Below are 23,695 nucleotides of genomic sequence, written 5' to 3' on the forward strand. Positions count from 1 at the left end.
TGAGGTGGACAAGTGGAAGCAACACATGGCACAGGTTCCTGTAGAGATGCTACTTCATGGGCACGAGCTGATTTCTTCCAGTTGGGAAATTTAAGGAGCTAAAAGTTACAACTGAACTATGATGGAACAATAAGTGACCTATACGTAGTTGTCTAAGTAGCTAGGGTTGTTTTCCTAAAATATTCCTAAAAACACGGTCAGCAGAACACTGAGAGAAGGCAAGCAAGCCGTGCTCGGCTTGGGAAAATTCATTTTTGGCACAATGAGCACATAGGTGGCTTCACTGCATCGTGGCTACCAGCAGAATTTAAACAACCAGGATAAATCATTGACAGTGATAGCAGCATGAAGTTAATCCAACAACCTTGAGAACAGCAATACAATTTTTCACACATTTTCTATCTTTTCAATGTCTAAGCAAAATCTTATTTCTCCACGTAAGTCCTTGGGGCTACGGAAAGCAAAACTATCAAAGACACCTACGTATCTCTGCCTAGAGCAACAAATAAAAGCCAGGCACAACAGAAGAGAAAGCAGATGGCCTTACAAGTGCCCTAAAGAAGATCCTCCTGGTCACATTGATAGGTGTAAAGAGAATTCATTCCACAATGAATTACACATCTTGTAGACATTATCTTCTTTATGCGTTTCTTAACGGATGTTGTGTGATACCTTTTGAGGCTGAATCCTAATTCAGTTTTAACTGCTCCATTTATATAGAGACATGAATGCTTAGCATAAGACACCAACAATAAATTCTCCATCTGATCAAGCACCTTTTGTTGTCAGTCAAGAGAAATAGGATGCATCTGTTTTAGGTATCTACTATAAAACAATGTTGTGTCACACAAATGCTTTATCACTGGCATTAAAGTCGTGAGCACTAACTCAGACAGGGATTTCAACACAGTAGATGTCTCCAGGTAGGTGAGACAAGTCCTGCCCACAGCTATGTGGGTATTGCCTTAATGTATCACAGCCACAGAGATTTTGGTTTCCTGGTATTACTTAAATGGTAAACAAATGAAATTAATTTTTTTGCTATTTTGAAAATGTTTATTTCACTTTTCACTGACATGAAATTTTCTAAGCTTTCAGTTCTTCAGAGAATGTCATTTTGATGTTCTACTTTGAGCTTGGTAGAAAGTGAATTTTAAACCAATAGTTTAAAACTTTGAAACTAAGACTGACCTTAAACAGAAAAGGGGACTGTTTTGTCTAGAAATTTGTAATGATCCTTTTTGAATTCTTAAGTTTTTTTTATTTAATTGAAACAGTAATTAACAATTAATATGTCATTCCTGATGGAGTTTTTGTTTTCACAGAACAGAGATTGGACATAAAAGTTTTTCCTACTCTGAATATTTTTTTTCTGGGTAGGATGGTGCTTGGGAGAAAGGTGTAAGTGCTCAGCACTGGGAATAGATGTTCCTTACAGATGTTGGTGTGACTAATGTTTGTGTTTCCTATGTAGCTTGTTCTCTATTTCACTGCATAGACTCTTAACCCCTTGATTTCTTGAGTCAGGGTGTGCCAAAACTTAATTATATAAGTTAAAGGGTTAATGCAAATCCTGGATTTTACTTTAACTTTTTTCTTTTTCCTGAGTCTCAGAAGTACTAATGAAATTGGACTGAGGCTTAAGCAGGCTTCTGACACTCTGTGTCCTCAAACTCCATTTTCGCTCAGGCCCAAAGATTTGTTACTTCTCTCTTTCTCTGCTTTAAACATTTTCTAGAGGTGGCACTGAGCCAATTTTTATTTAATTAGTATTCTTTGGAAAAAGAAAACTATACAGAGATTCCCTATTAATTACATCTGTTGGCCATCATCAATCAATTGCAGTTCGAAAGCTTTCCCACTGCTCTGCTGCTGCAGCAGAGCCCAAACCCTGCACCACATTGTGCTGCTTCTCTGGGCCAAGCTGCACCCAAATATTTGATCAAACTACTGAAGAATTCTGCAGCTGTCATGTCTCCTCTTCTCCTTCAGTAAATAAAGAGCCAAAGGACATAAAACAACTAGTTTAGCATTAAACATGTAGGATGTCTTCCTTCATAGGTTTGGGCAAGTGGGACAACTTCTAAATTAAAGCCTACAGCAGCTGGCTGATGTCCAGAGGTAGTCTCTGGGGAGAACTTTATTAGTGGTAACCAGCCATAAGTACCCACAGCCTGGCAATGCTTACCAGAATGTTGGCAGACACACTATATAGTACTGATAAATTAGTAATGATAATTAATAATAGTTTGCATTCATGTGATACATTCCTTGCTGCAATTTACTTCTTGTCCTGCTGCACATGGACATGAAGAGTAGTTTATCCTCCAGTGATCTTATCTTTGTGCAGACTGCTTTTCCATCTTCTGTCTCTCTTCCTCTCTACCCTAAGTGAGCTACATTCTGACAAGATTTCCTCATGCACCTGAATTTCTGGTCCTCTTATGGTACTCCTCTGGATTGTCTCCCATTTACCTCAGGCTTCAGAAGGTGCCATACTGAATGCAGTTCATGATCAATAGACCTAAGAACTGACTCCCATGTCCCAGGAAGTGATGCTACTTTTCAAAATTCATGTGAGGTTACTGTGTCCTGCTCAGCTTGTGATCTGTGGGGATACTTCAATACTTGTTTGGTCCCCTATTCAGCCTTGTGTCTCTGTAACAAGCTTTTCTTGCCTGCCTGGAGAGCCTTGCACCTCTCCTTATTGAATTAATTCATTAATTCAATTTCACCAGTTTGTCAAAATGCTTTTACATTCTCATGGTTTTGTTCTATGTGCTTGCAGAGTATTTTTTGTGTGTTCTCATCACCAAAATCAAGAGTGACTACTAGCAGATGAGGGACCTCTTATTATATCATCCCAGTGAACCACTGATCATTACTACCTACAGAACATTTTATGATCAGTTTTCAATTCATTTTGTAGATCTAGAGTAGGTTTTACTCACTTTTGAGATGCTTTATGAAACAGTGAAGTTATTAATCTAATGTCCTGGTTTGGGCCATTTGAGAAACTTGCTGTCAACCTCAGCAAGTCCAACCATCCACAAGAAACTCAGAAAAATCACCTTTATCCTGGTCCAAACCAGGACATCTAAATAAATAAGGAATCTACACCCTTTTTCCTTATCAGGACCAGAGCTGGTCCATTGATAAGAGATGGACCACGTTATAGCAGTGAGAATGTGCATAGGGGAGAAAAAGGTTGGACCTCCTCCTTTGATGATGGTTAATGCCTGGATGAGGTTAATCTACACCTTCATCTTTTTTCCCCAATGAGATGCATATAAAAACATATTTGGTGGTTTATTGCAATACTTGTCTGGCAATTCAAGGTGACTGACCTCTTATTGCCTGACTCCCCTCACTCTTCCACCCCCCCCCATTTAAAAACTTAATGTTAGGACTGCCCTTTTTCAAACGTGCAACTTGATCTACTCTCCATGGAGGGCAATATCTCCATGATTCCTCCTTACAGCTCTCAGATTGGTGTAGCCAGTTTGTAACACACCCTCCTGTGAAATAAATCAGACACAACGAGTATGAAACCCTTAACTGATCTCCCACTGGCTGGAGCTGCAGGATCTCAACATTAAGGGATGAAAAAATGCACTGTCCCAGCTCATCTGCTAATTGATCTAATCCATCTCCACATCTCTACCTTGTAATTTTGCTTTGGTTTTGTTTCAGGAAAAGGTATTTAGGCTTCTTTCCTAAGTTCTAATATAGCTTCAGAAATAGAAAATCATGGCTGTTCTCCAGCCAAGACCAAGTCACAGATATATGTGTGAACTGAACCCTCTGGTGGTGAATGATCTTTAACAAAAAAATTAGCCCATAAAAAATAGAAAATAAAATTAATTAACCTACACATCAGCTAAAGAAGCTTAAGATATGTGTTTTCTCTCATGCTGGTGGTGGGCTAAAAGATGCACCTGGTTATCTAGAATCAAGATGATGCCTTATGATTTATTAAGACACAAGAACTCATTTGTGAATCAAACCAGAAGCTTTATGAAAATCAAAGGAAATCTTTTAAACATGGGTATGATAGTAACAAATTTAGTCAAAATCTCTTTTGTTTTATGAATCAATGTCTAGGAAAAAACTGTTTTGAGTTCAAAGAGAAGTTATCTTTTCAGCAAAACACTAAAGTTGCCTTTAATCAGTGGGAAATACTTTATTTGACCTGAACTGAAACATGCCACTTAATTTAACTTGTTTTTTAAGAAGTTCATTTTTTTTAAACATTACCTGAACTTTTACATGTAATTTGCCAATTTGAAAAAAAAGTTCAATTGGGAAAATGTCAAAACGAAACTTTCTGGCATTTCTGAAACAAACATTTTAGATAAAAAATGTCAATATGAAATGTTTTGACATTTAGAAAAACATCTCCCTATTTTCAATCTGAAAATTTACCAGATTTTAATTAAGTTTACTATTTGTCTAGAAAATAAGAACTGCTTGTGTTGGTAGCTTTCCCTGGGTAAGCAGCTGATCTTCCTGCCAGGTTAGCATTAAAACATAAGTCAAGCAACTGTACAAACATACATTATAAAGCAATTCTTGCATTTACTGCAGCTCAGATTTGGACTTGTTAGAGGTTATCTATCTATCTATCTATCTATCTATCATCTATCTTCCAGCACTTGATAGTGTCCAGCTTCCAATTTTCAAAGCAGTTCTATGGTTCACAAAGAAAATAAGAATGAGATAAATTATTACTGCTTAACAAATGAGCGATTTCCCTTTACATTGAGATTATTTTTTTATTTAAAAAGTGGCTAATGGCAGATTTATGGAAGTTCATTCTCAAAATAATGGTTCATCCATTTAACAGCTGTATGTCTGTAATTCTGAATCAGTTTCAGAGATTGTTATAGCTAAATTCTTAAATTAAAACAACCCCTTCTAGATGAAACTCAGAGCATTCCAAAATAAGATCGCAAACATCCTGGAGTGGTTATTGCTTGCACTGCATTTTTGGGAGGTTATATATGCTGTATTCTAAGAGTATTAATTACACATAATTATACAAAAATTAAATCTTATGGTTTACTGAAAAGTATTATTTTACTCTGGCAGAGAAGCTTCATCTGTGAAGCAGTTACTGTTCACATGCAAGAGGTACTTTTTGGGACAGAGGGGATTTCACATTCATTTCATGTCACAATTTCTTCAGCTGAAGCCCAAGATGATGCTGTTCTAAGAGTGTGAGCTGAAAGGAAGCTCTGCCAGGGAATAGAGCCCACCTCAGCCCAAGCCCCAGAGTGTTATGTGGATGCCAAGATACTGAGCTGTAAATGCTGCCCCCTGAGTGGGACTCCCAGCCCTGAGTGAGGAGGCTCCGAATGGCAGCCAGGAAAGGCAACGTGCTGGGAGGAAGCTGCTTAAAGCAGCTGCTGTAGGGAAAGGCTGAGCCTTCAGCTCTACCCCTCTCCAGGCTCCTTGCTCAGCCCTGGTGGCTCATTTCTTTTTCCAAATGGGATTAGCTGGCTGAAGCACTCTTTTAAAGTTAAGTACTCCAGTCATCTTTCCTCCCCCTCATAATAAAGCAGGACTTGTGCTCTCCTTTTCAGTTCAAGGGGGATCAGGGAATGGATCCTTTTCTGCAGCAGGCCAGTGGTATGGATCCTCATCTCAAAGAGGGGCAGATGTCCAGGGAAGCGTGTTTGAATCCCTTCAAGCAAAGAAGGGAACTGGGTCCACATCTTGACCAAGCTAACTACTAAGCAGTTGGATAAAGAGGACTCCTCTGTCCTTGTTTCCAACAAAAAGCACTGGTTGCCACTACAGTATGGCAGGCATGCACTGAGAGAAACCTGACAGGTTTTAGGGCAAGCAGGTAAAGGAATGGCTCTGTTTAGAATTCCAGAGTAGCTTGGATGTTTGATAGGTGCCTTGTTTCTCAGCCTTGAGGAGACTTGCACACACTCAACAGGAGAACTGTAGACACTTGGGATGTTCCTGTCTTCTTGACCTTGAAGTCCCCTTGTTGGAAGGCAGCTGAAGAGGAGTTTTGCTGAGCAGACTCTGGACCATGTGTTCTAGTCCGATGTCCCTTCTGCTGCCTCTTTTGTATCAGGGATGTAAGACATGAAACAGAGGGGATAGGTACAAGTACACAATGATTTGGTTAAAGAGCTGTTGGGAAAGGGCTAATTAACCCTTGGGGGGCAGGGAATGATGCAGTGACACAGGTGCCTGTCCTGAGAGCAGAGACCCATCAGCTGTAAGGAGTTAATGACTTCCCACAGGAACACAGTAAGTCTGAGATGGAGCAAAGGAGGGGGGTTCTGCTGGTGTGTATACCTGGGTGAAAGACTCTCTGGAGAGGTACTGAGGCAATTGGAGTGAGCTGAGCAGCCTTTCTTTCAACTGTCTCTTATGTGCTTTAGTTTAAAGAAGCTTTTCAGTGCTCAGGAAGCTGCAGAGCATGCTTAATAGTGGTGCTTCCAATAGAGTAGAGCTGAAGATCTTCTTGTGTCTCTTAACTCTGACTTCTTGTCTTCTTCTGAGCTCAGTATGTGTGGGATGCTTCTTTGATGATCAGGGGATTTTTTTTTAACCCTGCTGGTTCTAGTGTAAGTATTGTTGGGCTTTGGTGCTTCTTATTTGCTAATTTAAAGGAACTGGATAATGTGAGGTTTGTGAAAGTTATGCAGTATTTAGATGAATGGGGAAAAATGAATGTCCACTGCAGTAACTCCTGCCCATCAACTGGGCTGTGTTGATCCCAGCTAGGCAGGGTTCAGCCCACTGGGTTGCCATGTGTAAGTTACCTTCCTGAATGCAACAAGCAAACAGCCACTTCATGCTGAGTCCTAAATTGACACCAAAAGGGAAACTTCCATCCAAACTGGAAATAAAGGGAAATTGAGGAGACTTATCTGTAGCTCAAAAAGTTCTGAAGCCATAATGGCTATTAAATACAGCCAATATTTTTCTGCAGACACTAAGTCACTGTTTAAAAATACAAACATTCAGATAATTAGAGGAACTTGAAATCTGTCTTCATAGTGTTTCAGGCAGGATGACATTGTCAGCTTTTCTATTTTGTATTGATTCACCCAAAGCTCAGTTATTCCCAGCCTTCCATTTCAAATGCAGCACCTTGTTTTCCTGTATCTCCAAGCAAAGAAATTAGATAAAAACTATTGATTAGCAAGGCACAGAGGGGAGCAATGTCTGTAACCTTCCTTTGTCTTGCAGCTCTGCAGCTGAGGCAGCAGTAATGGGATTCTGGGTGAGTGCGACTGGGATGAGGTCACACTGCTGAGAAGGGAATGAAAACACTGCAGTCAGCGAGATCTCCTGCTTCCCTGATAGGTTTTGATATTGTTTGTCAAATTGTGATTTGAAGGTTATTTCTCTGGAGGCTGAAGTTGCTTTGCTTCTCTTCTGCACTTGGCTGGGCTTTTAAAAAATCTTGTGTTCGTATAAACAACCCCTTCTCTCTCAAAGTTTTGGGCTCTTATTAGGAGCCAAAAAGGATCCCAATAAGGAGCAAGAAAACAACCCTCTCCAGAAATTTTCCATCCTTATGAGATTAGAGCAGTTCTATCTTCCAACAAGCTTGGTTTCTTTGGTCTTTCTACCCTTTCTTCCTCCCTCCCTTTTCACTAGGGTGCTGCAGTCCCAAAACAAGTTCAATAAACACTTCCAGGACACATGAGCTGTGAAGGGTTATGCTGATTTAGTACATAGTGCTGGAGCATATATTGGTATCATAACTCAGAAAAGAAATGAGGAATTTTCTCATTTTAGCTGCTTTGAGAAACAGTCTTTTTGTGACCTACCTAGGGCAACTGCAAAACTGTACAGAAAGTTCAGAAAAATGAATACGTCCTTATTCTGAATGGGCTCTACCATTTTCAGTCTTAAATTGCTTCCCAGCAATGAAGCAGCTCATTGGGGTGACAAGGAGAAACCTGGGGCACGGAGGGTCAGTGATCTATGTACTGGAAGAGGCTGTCAGGTAATGCCAAATATAGGATAAACACTTCAGATTACCTGGCCCCGAGGACTCTACTTTTGGTGCATAAAGCAGGCTGCATTCCTCTCTTCCCACAGAGGAAGAAACCACATGAGGCATGCAATGTTTTCCACTAATCAGATCTTAGGGGTTCTTTCTCCCTTGCCCTAGTTCTCCTCCCATAACAAGACACTGGAAGATTGGTATGGAGATAGTTGGCTAAGAAAAGCCTCCAAATAAACTTCTGGAATTGCACAGCACTAACAGGGTACTTTTAGCAGCCAGCTGCCTTGTCTGTCTGAGACTTAGTGTGTGAAAACAAGTATGTCAGGTCAAGCTGCATACTTTGAGGTTTGATGTCCCACCCTCTCAAATAAGTGATGTGGGAAGAAGTCTTCTGGGAAAACTCCTTCCCCAGGCTTATTACTGTGGGGTTTTCTGTGGGAAGCACTGAGACTTTCCCATCCCCTCCTTTACCCCATGTGATGCTCTGTGATAATAATTCGTGGAACTATCTCATGCTTCCAAGAGCTCCTCCAGTGCTGAACAAGCACACTCTGGGTTTTTTCTTTAGTTTTTGTTCTCTACTGTATGATCCTGAGGACACCATTCTTTGGTCCTTGTTTTCTTTGTCAGTGTGCAGAAGGTGGTATTTCCTTTCTCGAAGCTTGTTGTGAAAACTTTTAGGGTTTTTTAAGTTCCTTCCAGGTGGAGGCTGCTGTGGGAGAGCAAAGCATCTCCCAGAGAGCAATTGATTTGTTTGTAAGGGAAAGTTGATGCTACTTTAGAGATCTCCCTCCTCCCCTCTGACCTGCTGGAAAGACTGTGCTCTCATTTGCTGTTCTACTGTTTGTATCATTCTCATCACATGGATGGTTGTGTTTAGGGTAGGGATGAGCGTGTCCCACTGCCTCTAGAATGCCCACTGAATGAACCATCAGCAGGTGGACAAGGAGAATCAGATAGTGCCTGATGAAATACCTGGCTGCTGGCTGCTTCTGAACGGATGAAATGAGGCCCTGGTGGTCCAGGGCTGCAGTAGGTATTCTCTCATTAGCATTCAGCATCACCTGTGTGCTCCCAGAGAGGCATTATTAAGAATGGAGGCTCAGAAAAAGAGATTAGAGGAAAGCAGTGAGTGGGGAAAAGGCTTGAAATCCCATTTTCTTTAGAAAATGGGCAATTCCAATGTACTAAATAAAACAACAGCACATTCTTTAAATCTCTAGAGGGGCAAAGCTTGGCTAGGAGATTTTTATTTTTTTTTTACCCTGGTTTGTTTCAATGGATAAGTGTCTCTTAGTTCCTACCTCTCTTTTCATTTAACAGAATATTTTTTTTTCATCCTCACCTAAAATATATTGCTAAGTGTGGCTTACAAGGGCATGTGACTGTAATCAGAGCAGCACCTGGTGTTATAAAGAAATTAAGCCCCAGTTCAGTGTAGTAAGATTAGAATTGTTACATGCATAGGCATCCTTATGATATCCAGACACAATCTGGAGAAAAAAAAAATTGCCTCTACCTACAAGGCTTGGGCAAAATTAAATTTAATTTCTTAAATATTCTCAGCCACTATTTGGCATACTTTCATGGTCGGTCTTCTGTCTCTTAGCAAGATCTAAAGGACTCAGCTAGGTGCAAAGATAATTGTTTCCTTATTTCAGCCAGCATCTGCTCAGCCAGCTGGGTAGCTCATCTGTAAAAGGTGACAGGCTCAGGTGGCAGCCAGCAAATCCTCCCTCTTGTGCTCCCATGGCATGCAGCCCTGCTGGAAGTCTGCATTGGAGAGCACTCTGCAAAAGAGGGTTCAGTTCTGCTGAGGAAGAATTGAAAGGATGGCCCAGGTACTTAAGGAAGTAAGAAAGGAGCAGAAGTTCAGTTATCACAGAGAACAAGGCTGCAATCTCAAAATTTTGTGTTTTGATCTGACCCCGAATTACTCCTTTCATATTCAATGCTTGTATTTTTTCCTACTTATTATTTACATTCACCTGTTTATTTTCCAAGGTTATTTCTCAACAGCCTGTGTAAGGCTTGAATGCTGATTCTCCACATCTACCATGGCTGAAGAGCTGTGTCTGCCATTATTTCAATGACTTCTGTGATCTGTAACTCCAGCATCTGCTGTTGCTGCCAGTTTGTCTTCTCTCCTGGCATTCTGTTCCTGTTCCAGGTGCTTTGTAGGAAACCATTATCTGAAAGTCAAAGTGTGGCAAGAACATCTTCATGGTGCACAGGATGGATGATACAACCTCAAACATTCTCTCTGCAGCCTTCCTGCACCCACATTGCTAAGCAATAGTCAACACTGTAAATAAAGAGAAATAATGTGCTACTGGCTGAAGACAATGAGAAATTTGTGTGCAGTGTAGCTAGAGGACCCAGGTTGTTTTCTGTTAGATTTGGAAATATGCTACTTTTTCTTCTTAGTTCTGTTGCTAAACAGACGTTTCCATTTCCTGGTGCTTTGTTTCTTTCCTTTGTTATCCCAAGCTGCCAAAATTAGAGGCATCTGACATAGGAAAGGAAGTCAGTTTTATTTAATATATCTCAGATTTATTTTGTGACGTTTCCTGGATACATTTACCCATCACATTATTAAACAAGAGTTTGTTTTCTGGAGGCTAGTGCTTCAGCTTTGGCTATGCATCAGTAAGACAGGAATTTAAATAATGTCAACACACTGAGAAATTGGAAGGTCTTTCAGGTGTGTTTTGCAAGAGAGAGTTCAGAGCTCTCCTATCTCTCCTAATAGTTTGCCCAGGGCTTTTTCAAACGTATAATTTTGTTTTTTCACTCATTTGAAATGTAAACAGAGAATTTTCACAGAAGACAGAGGAATTCATCTGCAAATAATATTTGTTTTTGGCAATTTGTTTCTTTAATTATGATGATAAATTTCCACTATTTGGCAGCAGCACAAAGAAATATGTTCCTGCATGTCTTTGTTCCTTTGGGAAGAATGGAGAAAGTGGGTCTTGTTCAGAAAGAAATTCCCCCATCTAGTCACATAATTCTGGTAATTCACCCCAGCTAGTGATGAGAACCCCCTTTTTTATCTCTCTCGTGGGAAGAATATTTGGCTGTGATTCAGAAAACAGCTTTTTTGCTTTTGGACAAAACTTGACTGACTCAGGACAAAAAACAAGTAATAAAGTTGTGCAGAATTCCAAGATGAAATCTGCCTTTATGTCTTAAACTGCTCAGTTGTCAGGAGGCAGATCCCTATCTACACTCTGTGCCACAATAAAGGAGCACAGCTCGCAGGTACCGAGAAGCTGTGGAGCCTCTGACTTAAACCTGGAATTCTTCACAACTGGAAGACTCTAAACCAGGCCCAAGGCTTTTAATGTCTCAGATGTGCTTTTTAGAAATTATGACTCAAAGAGAAATTTCTCACCTTGAATCCATCTCCAAAGAGATGGATCATCCAAGAGTTGTTGCTGCATTTTCCAGAGATTTTTGGGGGGACCAGAAAGTTCACGAATTAATCTTTTAAATATCCCAGGTTTGTAGCAGTACACACACAAGCTGTTTACTTCTTCCTAGGCAAACATCAACCAGAGGTGTGGGAGAATGGCAGGGATGAATCAGAATTTTGTTAAACCTCAGAAAACCTTGCTTTGCCTCCCCTTTGTACAACTCTGCCTTGCAAAAATCCACATTCTACAGTACATGTGCTAATGCTGGGAAAGTAAGTCGTGTTTCTCAGCATATGGAAGTTTGCATTTAGTACTGGGTGGCAAGTATTTAGGATAATTAAAAAAAAAAATAGTCTTTTTGATCCCTTTGTTTTTGTCTTCCTTTTCATTGCAGAAGAAATATATATATTATATTTATAAATATATTTATTTAAACTCTACGCTCTGCATTATGTTTTGGGGTGGATATTTTATGTTTTGTAGAGGGGAAAAATTATTTGCACAACACAATTTTACATATAAATATAGATTCTGTACAGTGAACTTCTGTGTTTTTTGCCTATTTTGACAATTTCTGCAGGCCAATTGCACTGACTTGTACAGAGTGTAGCTGCTGATGCAACCTCACTGAAAAGCTTTTTGATAATGTTGTTAGCAGGCAAAGGAGAAACCCTGAAAAGAGTAAATGTGTAGTATGTAAAATGTTTTATACTCAGGCTTCTGCAGAGTAGTTCAAAATAACTGTAAAAAGATGTCTCATATTCAGAATATCTGAATGGGCCTTGGTTCTGGATGTGGAAGAAGGAGGAGAGCTGGAAAAACTGGATATGTCAGATACTTTATTCAGAAGCTTTATCCCTTTTTTGCTTTTGGATTTCCCATGACTGAATTTTTGTAGTTTTTCCTCTTCTGAGTTGCTTGGCATATGGCTCATGCAAATATACTTAAATCACTGGGCTGGTCAGGAGCCCTTCACATTTGCCTATTTTATGATGTTTATTTAGCTATCTTAGCCATATGGGGTCTTTCTATTTGGACCTCTCTTTTTTTATTTATTTTTTTTTATTATTCTATGCCTGCTTAATTGTAGCTTTTATGGAGAAATGGAGAAAGATTCATGAAGACAATAAGATAAATCATTCCCAAAGCAAATATAATGAGGGAAATGAGGAGAAGAGTTAGAGAAATATTTACATGATTTGAATTTTCTGTCAATGTTCCTAAAAATAGAACAAAAAATTAAATAAAATACTCAGATGATTTGTAAGTGAAAGGAATAAAAATAATTGCAAACATGAGAACAAATGTTCATTTTTATTCCAAGAAGTAGTTCTTGGCAGTATTCAGGAAGCTCTAATAGAGAAGATGAAATGTAGATTTTATCCCACTTGAGCATAAATCAGTGTACCAGACTAAACAAGACCCATTGTACAATGCATCAAATTCTTCTCTTTTGTGCAAATGTTCAATTAATTCTGTAAACTTGACAAAGCTACATAAAACTATGTTTAAATTACTCAGCAGGTGCCTTTTGTACAACGTGGGCACCATATTCTTTCTAGGATGTAGCAGATGCTTTCCAGCAGATTGCAAGAACATAAATTGTGTCATGTGGTCAATGATTCCATGAGAATCTGTCCATACACACATCATTGCATTATAATTCTGATAACCTGGATAAAATTCTGGGGATATTTACTTGCAGATTGCTTTCTGAGACTTGAAGCCATCAGACAAGAAATCTCTAGCTAGAATTCCAGGAGTCTGATGTAGACACCTTCTGAGCAAGCAGTCGTTCTGCAGGTGGCTGCCACCTCCCTGCAGCAAAAATAAGAGCTGGGTGAGGAAACCTTTCAGTAGCATTCCAGAGTAACAGCAGTTACCTGGTTACTGGTGCAAAGGTTACATTAATAGCCACCAATGATTTTTTCTCTTCCATATTTGTGTGCTTGTGTCACTGAAAGACACAAGGCAAGGGAAATTCACGTTGGAATTCCAGGTCTCGTACCCGTTGATTTCTGAACACATGGGGCTTGTTCAAGTATCACTCTTTTGGAAGACTGGGTCACCAGGAGGGTTCCCCAGGTCAGAAGAGAGGAGACAGAGATGTCAGTCAGTGCTGTTCTGACTTCCTCTGTTCTTGGTGGCTTCTTGTGTGAGTGAATGTGTTCAGCCTTGTTAGCAGTCACACATCCTAGAAGTGATAAAGGTGACTTGTGATGGATGCCTGCCTCCTCTTATCTCAAATGTCTATTTGAAAAGCTCCTTTGGCAAGAAGCCCAAGTGCAAAGGAACAATTCTTCTGTCTTAGACCAAACTTTGAAAGAATCTAAAAAGTTAACAGGCTCTGCTAGCTGTTATTTCTATTCCCTCCTCTGCTGTCTGCTTTCTAGATTATTTTGTAATCTGAATGTCTCACTGCTGCTCATTTTACTAATGCAAAACCTCTCAATACACAGCAAGAGAAAGGTTTTCATTGCTTCAAGAGTATTTGCATCATGCCATCAGCTTCACTTAAGCTTTGTGGCTCTGCACAGTTCAAAGGATTTCTATTCTCTGTTCCAAGCTTAACGCTGTACATATGAAAGATCTCAGCTCCTCACCTAAGTATCACCTGTATCAACTACTAAACCAGTACCACAGACATTTAATGTAGGAAGGAAAAAAGGGTATTGTGATACATGTTTAACTGGTGAAACAAGAGGAAATGTCTTCAACCTGTGATCCATTTGGGTTGCATTAGCTATGAAAGAGGTATTGTTAGATTAATATTAAATATACATGTAAATATTAAATATTTAACTTGACCTTTGTTCAGTTTGCCTTTCTTGTAATTCCTTTTTGGTGTTCATAGAAAACAAACCTGATTTTTATACTGCTTGCCAGTGGTGACCTCAAATTTTCTGTTTGTTAATATCAATTACCTGCCCAGATGAGTCACATTGAATCTTGCCACTATGTTGGAGGAGTACTTCTTGGAATATGTCCCCAACAGCTTTTGCCATGAAAACTGTCCCTATTGCTGGAAATAGTCTGTGAGCAAATTTACTGTTTCATGTACATATAAACCTGGAAGCTCTTCACTTTTAATCTTTTTTTTTTTTTCAGCAAGAAGCTTAAATGTGCAACAGTTCCAGTAACATAGGCAGAGATGATAAAAGGACTCCAGAGAAATGCAATTATCAAATACATGAATAACTGCAACCTGAAATGTCTTTTCACAAGTCACTGGAATCCCCAAGTTTGCTACAGACCACAAGTATATTTTAAAGCTTAGATTAGTGTATGCCCACAGTATGTCCCCTACAGCTGTGAACTGCTACTCTTTGTCTAGGACTGGGCAAGCCTCCAGTGGCTATGTTCTTACAAGGAATGCATTTTCCAGTGTTTTGATTTAATGACTATTATTCAAGCTGAAGTCAGTTCCTTTCTCACACTATTTTAGGCTGTGTGTGGTAAACCTTTGTGCCACTGTTCTCCTCAAAAAATTCTGGTATTTTCTTTCTGCGATAAACCCAATACCAATGATACCAAGCTTTGTATCTTATGAAATAAATTTTGGTTATATTAATAATGAATAAATCCTGAATTTAAACGGAGCTTGCAGTTAGGTATTTCTGCTGGCCTTCTAGCCCTCCTTTTTATTGCTGCTGCTCCCTGCAATAGTCTCAGGAAGTTCCTGGTATGTGTTTGGTGATGTACATACAGAAAACAAAAGGTCCCTGCCCTGAAGGCTGAAAGTTTAGATTTTTCCATTGATTGAACAAATACTGGACATTTGTCTCTGCTTGCCACAGAGTGATACATTAAAGCAACTCTCACCTGGCCAGATAAACAGTGAGTTCTGAGGATAGAAAGGAATGAAGTATGGAGAGAGGTTTGCTGTGCTGGGAGGGGGAAGTGAGCGTGTGATGGTGTCATCTTCTTCCTCCCTTTCTCCCTTATTTTTCATTTGAGCATGGTAATTTACTGATCAGGCTTTGAACAGCACTGTGATGCTTTCCAGCATTTATTCCATTCTTGTGTGACTCTGAGATAGTTTCACATCCTTGTTCTCAGGGTGAGGAGGCTGCAGCCATTGTGCTCTCAGACCATCCTGACTTTCTCACTTGCATTCAGGACCTCATCTGAAGCCCCTTGCATGGAAAGAGAAACCCTTCAGGAAAGTGTTTGCCTTAGATAATGGCCCAGATCTGCCACTGCATTACTTGAGACCCACATGCTAATCTTTTAGGCATTTTAGTCATTTATCATTTAGAGTGGGTTGAAATTTCCATTTAATTCAAAATTAATAAAACGGCACAATTTATTTCTTTAAAGTGTATAGGGAAAAGTTTTTTTTACTTCCATTTTAAAGTGAAAATACCTCTTACAGTTTTTATTTTTAGATCTTTCTTTACATGGGCTTTTCTTTGGTAGGTTTAGTTACACTGTAGGATAATTTTATGTTGAAAATTTAAAACTTCTTGAAAGGTGGAGTGCAGTTAAGAAAATATACCCAGGGAAAACAAGATGTCTCATCTGAAGGAAGAACAAGACTAGTTAGGAAATCATTACAATTTTTAAAAATTTTTACTATCCATTCAGTGACAGCAGCTCTGATAAAATGTATCTAATTAACACCCAGCAGATAACAATTATCTCGTATAATTATGATGAGCTTATTTGTTCTTTAATTGGCAGCCTAAGCAATGTTTTATGATGTTTATTTGACCTCGATGCTAATCTGCACCCTGCTACTCTGAGCTGCCACATGCAGGACTGTTGGGATTTCCATCTCCACCACTTGTACTCACCACTTATTATCATTTTTGTCACTCTGCAGCATGATGTGTCCTGCACCATCTCTCCCTGCCTGCCTGTCACTGATCCCTGCAGCTGCTGGGAGGTTGCACCCAAGTGTTCTCCCTCTGCTCCCTGTCCATCTGTGTCTGTGCACAAGCAGCGTTCAGTGACCGAGGATCCACACAACAAAATACATCGTGTTCCTTGGAACCAGGTAAGGTGTTCACTGGTAGAAACTGTCACTGAATGTATCTGATGGCTTTATATGCAGTTGGTGCAGATTTTACAATGGACCCACAATCTGCCTTCTATTAAAAAGTACCAGATAGTTCCATGACCAAGCATCTGTGCCGATAGAGCAGATGTCTTTGGATTTGGTGCCTCCTGAATACTTTGAGAAGATTTAAATTTTTCTACAAAGGCAGAATAAAATTCCTTCGCTGCCCTCTAAATACTGAAGTCTTGTGCTTTGATACCTGGCTGCCATGATAATTTTTGTATTGTGCTGCATGATGCTCTACCTACGGCCTATCCTTCTTATTAAGGGATGTCTGGGATAAAATCACACATTAATCTGTAAAAAGTCATCATCCAGAAGGCTCTGGTCTTATTATTTCTGTTTTTTCTGAATTGTCTCCAACAATTCTTCTGTTGGAGAATCAACCATTTCCAGTAGACATCAGCCTGAAAAACAAGTTGAGTCTATAAATTCTCAGTTCTTATTTTTCATCCCCTTCTTTTCTGACTGTTCCTGAGCTCCTGTAAATCTGGTTATACTGTAACATACAACACTGAGGTACCATCTTAGTAAAATCAGCTCATGTGTGCTCAAGTACCATGAGAGATACATTGGAATCAGGGAAAAGCTAATGAGCAAAGCTGTAGTGCCCCCGTGTTGCCTCACTGTTTTTATCCTTGGAGATTCATAGTGAAGGGATATCTGAAATGCAGAAATAGATCCAATTCTACTTTGCACATGATGTACTGTGGGAACCAGATTTATGTTTGGGTTACTTATGTGAAAGCAATTTCAAATAAATTTACTAAGGAACAAATAGGAAACATCCCCAGAACAAGGTTTTGTCTGGTATTTCTAGATTTTGGGGATTCTATTGGAGAGGGCAATAGTCTGGGAACAGCTTCTTTTATCACATCATCTTGTTCTTTTCACTTCAAGGTAGTATTAGAAAGTATAGTGGTGCATAAAACTTAATAATGACTATTATTATTTGCTAAGCATTGTCTATACAGCGCTGAGAACACTGGGTTTCTGTCCTGCACGGATCATTAATTTGGATATGCAAGATTTTTCAAACAGTAAGTGTCCTTGATGGTTACAGATTATCACAAAGTGCTGCATTTTCATTTGGTTTCTTTTTCTAAATGAAGGAACTGAGCTTCAGATAGAATCTGCTTCTGGTTTGACGACGAGACGAAACATGTCAAACAACTTAACCAGATCCTCTCTCATCATAAATTTATTGTCTGGAGGGATATGTAGGAAAATCTGCAGGGTTGAGTGCAATTTTATGTCCAAACGGAGTGTACCCAACCTTCTTGTTTAAGATGGGAGTGTTTCTGAAACAAATTCAGGCATTTGGGATCTCGGATGTTGTGATTAATCCTCTTTCTTTAGGATGGTTCCTATCTCCATTCAGAAGCCAATGTGCTGGACAGCTGAACTCTCAACTTCGTTAATTGAAACACAACATTAAAAAAACTGAGAAGGTTTTAAGGGTTTTGTGTATCCTGCTCCTTTGTGTAAAGGATTCTAAAAAAGCAAATCTCCATTTGACTTAAATCAAGGCAGATTTGTGTACCTATTACTAGTCCATAAAATACTAAAGGCAATGAAGTCCAGAGATGTATCCAATAGAGCCATGGTAAGACATATCTTGAAGAGACTTTATAGTATGATCTGCCCTTCAAAGTAAACTTGAGTTTAGTTAAATATCATAGGAACAGATTATATGCTTTTTGCTGTAGAATTCGTAGGGTATCTATTGATAGAATTAATGAAGAATAATTTTTCAGAAAAAGTGAACATATGGCTTGTTATTACTGACTTCAAGTCACAATCAGAACATTATCTAAATAACTGCAGAACACCAGCAGTATGTTCTCAAGCATCTCGTACATTAGAGCACGACTCCTCAAATACTTTGAGATTATGTATGTTCCATTGTAGATCTCTAAATAGTGTTTTCTATGTTCTGACTTCTCACCCCATTAGGATCTTTTATACTGAGGATTTTATAAGATGCTGTAAGATAATTTTTTTTTTTCTTTTTTTTTTTTTTTTTTTTAGTGAGCTTGAGGTGACATAATAAATTACTAGCTTGGGAACATTTTTCAGAAATTAGAAAATTAATTAGTGTCAGTCCAAATACACATTCATGTCTTTGAGGGGTCTTCAGTTTCTTATGGGGTTGGCTTTCTTGTCACTGAATTGGTCTGTTTCTTCTTTGGTGTAATTTTCCAGCCCTTTACTCATTTTTCTTTAAATCTCCATGAGTTAAGCAAATAGATGTGGTTGCATGAGCTGAGAAAATATAAGACCTGCAAAATTTTTCCCAGTCACATGGACAAATATTGCAGTGTTTGTCCTTAAGTTTTCTGCTGACTGTAGTGACCAGACTACTCCCAGCCAGCTCTGGCTAAAGTACTTTTAAAATGTTTTCAGAGAAAGGCAGAATAGTGCATTTTGGGCTGCTTCTCCCACCAAGTTGCAAAAGAGAGGAGCTGGAACCAAGTGTGCTGGGCAAGAGATATGGAGCACTAGGAATTTAAATGTCTTGCTTATCTAATTTGGCTGTCAGCCATTTTATTCCTCTCCCTTTGATTGATGGATCTATTTAAATGCTTTGAGAACTGGGACTTCTCAGCAGGGGTTTGTACAGTGCATTGCATGAGGGATCCTGCCCTTGTTTGGGGCCTTCTGTGTTTCTGAGATTGAATAGCAGAATAGATTCAATATATGTTGAAGCAAAATTTTTTAAAGGTTGTGTCAACCAAATGTAGCGATTATCAAGAGCTGCTATTGCTCCAAATTAGCATATGTAAATGGTGCTAACTTCAGCTTCCTTTTCTTGGTCTGTATGCTTAGAAGAAGAGGGAGAAACTGGCTCTTAGGGAGCAAAAAAAAGAAGAGGCTGTGCCTTCCCCCCAAAAAAGAAACCAACAACAAACAAACAAAAAAGAAAAACAAACAAATAAACCAACCCCAAACCAGAAATCCCCTGGGCTCCACACTGTGGGTCACAAGATCATAGCTCTTTGCTGAACCACACTCTGCAGAGATTTCTGGCTTCTTGCTTCATTTAGAAGCTTCCTTTTTGTTTTGCTATTAAAATTTTCCTTAGGAGATAGCCTTGTGTCTTTACTTGGCTGCCTTTGCTTTTTTTCCTACTCTTTTTTCTTTTTTTTTTTTTTTCTTGATGAGTCATTCTACCACTTTACACCCTATCATCAGCTGGACCAGACAATGAAGTCACTGGGGTTGCCTGAGAGCAAAATTGGCCCCATTATCCAGAACCACTGTGTCTGCCTTGTCACTGATAATGCACCACTCAGGAACTGGGCTAAGAATGATGGAAAATCACCAGGGAAAAGAAACTTCCTACCCAAACAAAAATATTTGTTGAAGTTTTTTGGTGCTTGTGTTTTAACTTTGGTGAAATGCTTCCAGCTGCAAACAGGCAATGGCACACAAAACTGGTGTGAGGATTTGTCAATGTAGGAGAGAGTAGATTAGCTGATGGTGTCCTTTTTACTCATGAGCAGCTTTTGGAAATTAGCAATGACAGGAAACTTTAATTATTAGTCTTCTAGTATAAACTTATCTGGCCATATACTTTGTGTCAGAATGTACAAAAGAAAAGCAGGATGGTTGATAAAAATCATTGTTCATTAACTCAGTACAGAAGCAAAGTTGAACTGTCATTTCTATAGGAACATGGGTGGATGCCCCAGAGAACTTTAGACTAGAAACAAGACACACCAAAGATAAGAGGAAAACAAAGCAAGGATGAGGGAAGTGACTTTTTCAAAATCGTATGATAGGTCAGTGGCTGCCTAGGAATAGCAATAAGATTTTCTGATGCCAAGAGAAATGTTCTTTCTGCTGAACTGCAGTATCCTCCAAAGCAAGTAGAAGGAGATTCATGGCTCTCATAGTGCTGATGGCTTGTGGTCTGCCCAGTTGAAAATACAAATTGAAATAACAAAGTGCAGGGGGTCTTTTGGGATCTATAGAAAACTGATGAGGAATTCTGTAATAACTGCTAATATTAAACATTTTACAAGTCTAACTACTTAAATCAATAAAGGACAGAAGAAAAGCAGAACAGGAAAAAACTAAGTCTTGCAAAACCATATTCTCCATAGAGACCACTTTTCTTCCCTTTCAGTATTTATAACAAGAGGAAAACCTTTTTATTGCTTAGCTAGCCCATTCCAAGAGATGAGCCTATTGGTTTGTTTTGGAGAGACTAAAGTGGCTGAGTTTCACCATCAGCCTAAACTGATCATTATTTTCATTCAGAACTGGTGCACTGATGTTAATTATTGTTCTTCTGTCGCTCAGTGAACCACACACAGCTGAGCCCCATGTTTCTGTGAACTATATGAATTTAGCACAAAAGGGTGCTTTCTGTTCCCACTGTGTCTCCAGTCCAGGAAACCTTAGCACATCTCTAAAGGTCAGTAAAGCACACTCAGAGAAAGCAGAATCAAAGCTGCCATGTGCTGCCTTTTACATCATGTCTGCAGAGACCACAGAGACAGTCTCCCTAATGCTGAGCCAGTGTCAGTTCAATTCTTCCTCAGAAGGGAGAACCTTATGTTTGCAAACTCACCCCAGGATTACAGTCCAGAAGGTGACTAGTTTAGACTGTATGTTAAAATTGTCTTGCACCATTTTTCCAGCCTGATTCTATTTTACCAACTGTCTGGCTGTGCCTTCCTTGTCTGGACTATTTTGCCATGATTCTTGCTTACACCATTTGTCTCACTGATGGAAGATTAGCTCTATGTGGGACCTTTTTTTTTTTTTTTCTTTTTCTCTCTTTCCATTTTTTTTTCTACTCTCATTTTCCCAGTGTGGCATTTAAGAAGGAGGCTGAAAATATTGAACAAACTGCTGATGTCCTCAAGATTCAAATGTGTGAAAAAGACTCGTAAATGAGTCTAGCACACTCAGAAACATTCTTAACATCTGTTCAAGCAGGAATACCAATTCCCTTTCTCAGAAAGCACAGTTTGTCCTCCCTGTTATTTAAAAATTTCTTTGGATTTGAATAATATGAAAGTGGAGCAAGGAAAAATAAACTCTGATTATGGATATAGCATTTATAATGGGAGAGTTGGTGTGGGTAATGTATAACTTGAACAGATAGTACAGAGTTTTAACTGCCCAGTGTCCTCAGCTTCACTTATAAGGCTTCTCCTTATTTAGCAGCATGGAATGTGCCATGTAGCAGCCATCCACAGATGCAAACCCTGTGGATGATCCTCTGAACTGGTAAGCACGGGGTTAGTGACTGATTGTACAGAGCAGGAAAATGGCAAGTGTTTTTGTTTGAAATTTTACTGCTTACTAGAATGAGCCAAAGGTGCCTTAGAACTTAATAAAAATATTTTAGGCTTCATTTATTTTCATATACGCTACTCATGAGGCAAAAAATCTCACTAACTCACTATAGTTTTGTCTCGCAGTAAACATTCAGGATTCTGTCCCCAAAATGTAGCTGAAAAACTCTCAACACTTCTGCAATTTAGTGAGAGAAAGGCTATAAATAGACAGCCAGCCAGACAGAGACACAGCAGGGAGAACCCAGGGGTCCAAACTTCCAGTCTCTCTCTTTAACCACAGTAAAGAATTGCAGACATAAAAATGACAACTGAAAAAAAAAAAAAAAAAAAACCAAACAAAAACCAAACAAAAAAACACACCCCAAACTGTTAACTCTGAAAGTAAAAAAAATAAATGAAATTAATGTAACTTTTAATGAAAATGCTGAATTGCCTTGGCAGTTTAATGGGCTTTAAAGACTGGTGCAGTAACCTTCACTTGCTCCAGCAGGGCTCTGGGGGGAAGCTATGGCTCAGGGCAGCTGCATGGAGCCTGCATCCATCTCCCATGGGCTTTGTGCTGTGCAAGGCTCTGTGCATGCAGAGGCCATGGGGAGGGAGAGAGGATCCTGCTGGAGGATCCTGGAGTGTCCTGGAGAGCAGATGAGAGAATATCAGATCTCTCTCTCAGACTCCTGATGTCTGTGGCTAAATCCCACTGTTGGTTGGGTCTGCAGTGTTACTGTCAGCTGTGAACAGATTTTTGAGAACAATTATAGTGGAAGTGGACGAGAAATCTGTGCAATAGCTTGAGCATTTCAGGGAATGGAACAACTTTATTTAATCACAATTAATCAATTAGCATTCCTCGTTCAAGTGACATTGATTACTACAAATGTGATGGTAACAATAGTGGCTCTATTGCAATTATCCCACCTTTTAAAATCCATACCACTCCTTTTAGTTCTCTTTTATAGAGAAATTACGTAAGTCACAAGTCTTATTGCTGATGTAGCACTGAAAGATGAAATACTTTTCCTCTGAAAGGTGTCCTGCAAGTGTCTCCATGATGAGGAACAAAAATATGCCAGCAGCAACTAGAACAGGCTGAGTTCTGTAAAATTCAAGCTTAGAACAGGCAATAAAACTAGCAATGGCTTTTCAGCTTAGAGGCCTTCTGTAAAAGTGGTCTATATTACCAAGAAAAAGTCCCCTGGAATATGCCTGTTGATTCAAAAATGATGAGATTCTGCAACTTCAATAGATGTTTCCCAACTCCATATTGGTCTTAATAGCCTGACAGTCATTCTTTCTTGAGAAAGAGGGAGTTTGAAAGTAACCTCTAACACCAGTACATGGACAGCAGTTAAAGCTGATCTTATTTGGTACTGTTTAACCTTTCAGGGAAGCTTGGAATTTATCAGATTCAAAGTATTGGTTCAGAAAGCTTTGGTTTGGATACAGGAACTGGGCTTTCGTGGCTTTGATTCTTGTATTTATTTTGGAATGACCAGGATTTAATTCTGTTCAGAAACAGTTTTCCACTTGGTCAGGTTTACTGTAACCTTCAGGTGCAAGCATCTGGTGCCTGTTTTTATTCCTGTAATGTGCCTCTCATCCTTTCTCTTTCTGCTAACAAACTAGTGCCTCACTCTCCATCAAGCTGTTCTGGTTGTGCGTGCAGCTTGTGACAGACAATATTAGACTACCTAAAATATTCTGAATTATTGACACCCTGATTTATACATTCCCCTTTAGTTTCCATTTAAACTATCCAATGTTTCCTGCCCTACAAGCTTGAACATTCAGTGACCAGTTCACCAGACCTCTGTGGTGCAGCTGTCCTCTCATTCACAGTCAAGTACATGGCTAAATGCATTTTACAAAGTATGTAGGAAATCCTGCAAGTGCTCCCAGGTCAGAATGCCAACAA

At 39.3% G+C, this 23,695-nt stretch overlaps 1 long non-coding RNA gene across 1 annotated transcript in view; it reads left to right on the forward strand.

Moving 5' to 3' along the window:
* LOC139803488 (uncharacterized) overlaps positions 1 to 23,695 on the forward strand; it is a 156,439-nt gene that overhangs the window by 107,476 nt on the left and 25,268 nt on the right. The window contains exon 3 of the long non-coding RNA XR_011729021.1: positions 16,232 to 16,405. This is a non-coding gene — a long non-coding RNA (uncharacterized lncRNA). The remainder of the gene's footprint in view (positions 1 to 16,231; positions 16,406 to 23,695) is intronic.

This window comes from Heliangelus exortis, chromosome 16 (genome assembly GCF_036169615.1).
Source record: "Heliangelus exortis chromosome 16, bHelExo1.hap1, whole genome shotgun sequence".
In the NCBI taxonomy this organism is placed as follows: domain Eukaryota; kingdom Metazoa; phylum Chordata; class Aves; order Apodiformes; family Trochilidae; genus Heliangelus; species Heliangelus exortis.